Source organism: Myotis daubentonii, chromosome 3, assembly GCF_963259705.1.
Source record: "Myotis daubentonii chromosome 3, mMyoDau2.1, whole genome shotgun sequence".
NCBI lineage: Eukaryota > Metazoa > Chordata > Mammalia > Chiroptera > Vespertilionidae > Myotis > Myotis daubentonii.
In genome coordinates this window covers 112,154,241-112,160,240 of record NC_081842.1, presented here as the reverse complement: position 1 = coordinate 112,160,240, position 6,000 = coordinate 112,154,241, and positions in this window count along the sequence as shown.

The window sequence follows — 6,000 nt, the reverse complement described above, 5'->3', positions numbered from 1 at the left end:
TTCCTTAACTTTTAGGGGTTAGATAACTTATTACCATTTTCTTTTCTTGTTTTGTGAGGTAGGACTGGAATGCTATGAACTTTACTCTCAGGATTGCTTTCACTGTGTCCCATAGATTTTGGATTGTTTTGTTTTCATTGTCATTTGTTATAAGAATGTTTTTTATATTTCTTACTTGATCTCTGTGGTTATCCCATTCATTGTTTAATAGCATGCTATTTAGCCCCTCATGTGTTTAATTGTTTTTGAGTGTTTTTATTGTAGTTGATTTCTAATTTTATGGCATTGTGATCTGAGAAGATTCTTGATATGATTTCAATCTTCTAGAATTTGTAGAGACTGAGCCTGTGTCCTAATGTGTTCTATCTTTGAAAATATCCTATGTGCACTTGCAAAGAATGTATATTTTATAACTTTGGGGTGAAATGTTCAGAAGATGTCAATTAGTTCCATCTGATCTAGTGAGTCATTTAGAATTGCTGTTTCCTTGTTGATGCTTTAGATTTTCCAGTGATGTCAAAAGTGTATTAAACTCCTCTACTATGATTGTATTGCTATCGATCTCTCTCTTGATATCTTCCAGAAATATTTTTATATATTTAGATGCTCCCATGTTGGATCTATATATTTTTACCAGAGTTAAATCTTCTTGTTGATATATTTCTTTAGTATTATGAAATGGCCTTTCTTTATCTCTTGTTATGGCCTTCACTTGGAGGTCTATTTTGTCATCTATAAGTGTAGCTACCACAACTTTTTTTTTCATTTCCATTCGTCTAAAATTGTTTTTTTCATTCCTTCAATTTCAGTCTGTGTGAGTCCTTTGTTCTGAGCTGGGTCTCTTCTAGACATCATATATATGGGTCATGTTTTCTTATCCATTCAGCCACCCTATGTCTTTTGATTGGAGCATTTAATCTATTTACACTTAAGGTTGTTATTATTAAGTACTTTTTTTGTTTCCATTTTTATTCCTTATGTCTTTGTTTCTCCCTATCTTTCTATTCCTTCTTCTTACACCAGTCCTTGTAGGATTTCTTGCATTACTGGTTTGGTGCTAATAAACTCCCTTAGTGTGTTTTTGTCTGCAAAACTCCTTATCTTGTCTTCCATTTTGAAAGGTAACCTTGCTGGATATAATATTATTGGATTTGGTCCCTTTCTTTTCATTACTTTGTATATTTCATTTTATTCCCTTCTGGTCTTATGGGTTTCTGTTGAGAAATTATTTGATAGTCTACTGGGAGATACCTTGTAGGTAACTTTCTCTCTCTCTCTTGAAGCCCTTATGATTCCTTCTCTGTCGTTAATGTTTGCCATTGTAATTATGATGTGTCTTGGTGTGGATCTTTTTTGGTTCATCTTGTTTGGGACTCTATGTGTTTGTGTGACTTTTTTCATCCCCAAGTCAGGGAAGTTTTCTGTCATTATTTTTTAAAATTGGTTTTCTATTCCTTACTTAGCTTCTACTTCTGGCACCCCTATTATGTTTATGTTGCTTCGTTTCACATTGTCCCAAATCTCCCTTAAACTGTCCTCCTGCTTTTTACATTTTTTCCCCAATAGCAGTTCAGATTGAGTGTTTTTACTACTCTGTCTTCTCATTCACTAATTCAGTCTTCACCTCCTTCTAGTCCAGCGGTTGCCAACCTTTTGGACCTCATGGACCACCAGTGGTCACCAACCTTTCGGACCTCACAGACCACCAGTGGTCCGTGGACCATCAGTTGGCGACTGCTATTCTAGTCTACTGTTGAAACCTTCCATTGTGTTCTTTTTTGCAGCTATGTCATTCTTGATTTCCTCTAGATTCTTACTCTTGGTGAATTTCTCATCCACATGTTTAAGCATCCTAATAAATATTACTCTGAATTATTTCTTTGACAAATTGTTTGCCTCCATTTCATTTAGTTCCTTTATTGGCAATTCCTCTTTTTCTTTCCTTTGGGGATCTTTTCTTTGTCTCCCCATTTTTGCTGTCCCTTCTTATATGTTTCTATGTAATGTGAGTTGCTATCTCTTTCTGTTCCTCGGCAACCTGTTTGAGCTTCAAGAATTTGAAGCCCATAGAGGTCCAATGGTCTGATACTCCTTAGACCAGAGGGTGAGCCTGCCTTGAGTCTCATGCCTTTATTGTCTCTGCTCTGAGTAGTATCCCCTTCCCCCACAGATCTTCCCTCAGTTATCTGCTGCAGATGCTCGGGGTTGGTGGGGGCACTTGCACAGTTCTTCTGGTGTTCGACTCCCTGTGAGGACTCCTCTGGCATGTGATTCACTGCATGGCCCCAGTGCCCATGGCAGGGTGGTACCCTAGGTCATTCTGGCAGCACACTTGTAGTGCAGTCCTGGATCCTGGATGGGGTGCTGTGCTGGGTGCCTCCATTGCACTTTCAGCATGGTCCTTGGGCCTGGACAGGGTTCCATGCTGGGTGCCTCTGGCTTTCACTATCAACATGGTCCTGGGGCCTGGGTGGGGTGTCACACCAGGTCTGTTGAGTGTTTTTTGATTAGTGATTTGATTTTGTTATCAGTCTGTTCACATTTTCTATTTGTTCCTGATTCCATTTTGGAAGATTATATGTTTCTATGAATTTATGTATTTCTTCCAGATTGCCTGATTTGTTTGGATGTAATTTGTATTCATGTCATATCAATCATCACCTCTCCTTTCATTTCTGATTTTATTTTTTGGATCCTCTCTCTTTTTTCTTAATAAGTTTGGCTAAAGAATTATCAATTTTGTTTATCTTAAAAAAATAACCCAGCTCTTGAGAGGGAGGAGCAAGTGGTGGCTGAATAGTCAGACCTATTGTGTACTTTGTCCCAGGGCCAGACTTGAAATACAACTAAAGTAGAGAACATGCATCTGGAATTACCAACTGAGGTCCAGCTGAGGAAGTGACTTATAACAAGAAAGAACAAAAAATATTGGAGACTGATCGGAAGGGCGAGGTCACGAGAGGAGGGTTGCCTGGAGAGGAAGGAGCACTGCGCTATGGGGAGAACTGTTCCCTCAGAAAATAGCTGGGAGCACAAACTGTGCTCCACACACCTGCAGCCCCACCTGACCCATGGCATGACCCATGTCACCTGAACATCTCATCAATTGTGAAAGGTCGTAGAGCTTTTGGCAGCAGTGGAGTCTAGCCCTGGCAGACTGGAGCCACTGGGTGAGAGACCCACAGTTTTGTTGCTTTTATTTTTTAAATCTCTAAACCCAGAGCACAGGAGTTTTCATTTGCAGCTACACACCTGAGGCATTGGTGCAGGAAGGGTGGCATGGACTTGAGATGCCTGAGGAATTGCTGAAGAGAGAAGTAGTGCAGGGAGACTTGGAAAAGCAATAACTAGGAGTCCTGCATTGGATAGTTCAGATGCTTCCAAAATGGCGATTTTTATGGGAGGAGCTACCAGAGGGCAGGTAAAGGAAAAAAATTACCCTAGGTCAGTGGTCAGCAAACTGCGGCCCCTTGAGTGTGGCTCTTCCACAAAATACCACGGGCGGGCACGCACGTACAGTGCGATTGAAACTTCGTGGCCACACTCAAGGGGCCAAAGAGCCACATGTGGCTCATGAGCCGCAGTTTGCGGACCACTGCCCTAGGTTATACAGCCTGCCACACCCTGCATTTTGAGCTTTAAAGAGGAAACAAGGGCAGAGGCCAAGCTTTCAGGTCTGAACAGTTTCCAGGAGTCCACCGTACTGGATTGGGGGAGAGACTATCTGTCCCACTATTCTAGGAACCAGATTAATGAAAACTCCAGGGTCCCAGCTGATCCAATTACTCTCCATACAAAGATCTCTGTCCAGCCAACGTCAGAGTAATATTTTGGGCCACTCGTGGAGGAATAGTGCTGGAGACCATGATCAGCAGTAATTGATATAAATGTGAGGAGTCTGGCAGAAGGCTGACCAGGACTCCTTTTGATATTCACAGGGTGAATATCTACATTTTATTACCTGCTGCTGACTCAATGGCCTAAAACAAACTCCCCCAAAACCTGGTAATCTTACTGTTTACTAAACATTACCATTGATATGTCTGTTTGCATTTCTAAAGGCAATTGTGTCTTCTAGCTAATAAAAGCAGCTGGGAAAGGAGCAACAGAGAGAACTTGACTTCTATAGTTGAGTTGTCCTCTGGTTTCCCCAGTATTCAAAATAATATTTTGTTTTGGGTGTCATTTGTGAGTCAGCCCTTCCTCCAAGTCTTTGAATCCGAGAAAGCCACGCTGGCCTTGGACTCTCGCAATTGGCATCCAAAACAGAAACTTGGAGGGAAAGGATTCGCCATAGCGGAAAAATATCACTGGACCTGGTGGTGGAAGTTTAACTGCGTGCAAAACTCTTGTCAGCTGTGGAAGTCCGCGGATCCGTAAGTGCTCGAGTGATTTCTTTTGTTTCAACCAGATCAAAATGGGGCAGAATTTGTCAAAAGAGGAGAGAATTTCCTATAGACTTCTGACTTGCTTATTAAAGGATAAGGGAGTTGCAGTTTCAGAAGATCTTCTTTTACAGTTTCTAAAGATTATTACAGAATATAATCCATGGTTTTCTGATGAGGGTACATTGGATATTGAATGTTGAGAATGGATAGGTCAGAACTTGACAGAAGCTCAGCAGCAGGGGAAAAATTTGCCTCCAAATTGTTTCTCCTTGTGGGAAACAATATTGTATTTGCTAGAGCCTTTCAAAGAAGAAAGACCTTCTCCCCTTGCACCCTCCGCTCTAAAGAGAAGCAGAAAGATAAATTGGAGGAGTGGCCTTCATGTCCTGATTCTGAACATTTAAATCGCCACTAACAGAATCACCTATGCAAAAAGCCATCAGTAAAGGATTAAAGGACATGACAGTAGAAGATAGACTTGCTTTTCCTATTATACAAGTAGCTAATCCACAATTCCAAAATCAAATAATAAGACAGCATGAAAGAGTTGATTTTAAAATGATAAAGGCTTTGCGTGATAGTGTAATACAGAATGGTGCAAATGCTCCATTTACTGGAGAAATTATAACTAATATTTCTGAAGCATTCCTAGCTCCTTATGATTGGTGAATACCTGTGCAACTCTGGATGGAGGAGATTATTTGCTCTGGAAAGGAGAATTTTTAGAGAAATGTCAAGAGCAAGCCTCTTCAAATCTCAGGCAGAATGTTCCCATAACTTTTGAGATGCTTGCAGGACAGGGACAATTTAGTGATGTTCAAAATCAGCTCCGATACGTCCAGCAAGCGTATGAGCAAATTAGACGTTGTGGACGAAAAGCCTGGTGGACTTTACCATCAAAAGGGGAACCTGAAAAAGCCTTTAGTAAGTGCATGCAAGGGCCCACGGAGTCATTCTCTGATTTTGTAGCTTTCCTCACTCGAGCAGTGAGAAGGCAGATTCAACATGATGTTGTAATGTACCCCGCGAATCACAGAAGGACGCCTCAAGAAGTCGAATTAAAGAGTCACATTTATTGCAATCGGGGCTATGAGGGGGCATTCCCAAATCTCATAGCAATAAGATGGTGGGAAAAACAGACTTATATAGGCAAAAATCACAAAGGTATTGATTACATCCCAGGGTTTGGAATGTGGCACCTGGCTCCCAAAAAAGCAGATTACAGAAGCAGAATTAAGCATGTTAATTACAGTTTCGGGTCTCGGGGTCACTGAATTGACAGAAATACATTATCTAGAGTCCTTGGGTAACCTGGGTTAAACTTAGACATGTTATCTAAATTACAGTTTTGGGTCTCCGGATCACTGAGTTGATAGAAACACATTATCTAGAGCCCTCGGGTCTCCCGACCACTGAGTTGTCAGGACAATTTAGAGTAATTGTGCTGTCCTGTTTCCCAGGTACAGAAGAATGTGCTCTCTAAGACCCGTATGATAACAATCACTGAAATAGTCATTCAATCAAATGGGATGATTTATACAATTCAGAAAATCAAAGTAACTTTTCTATTATTAAGCCAAACAGCAGGGTTAGAGTTAAACTACAGTTTCTA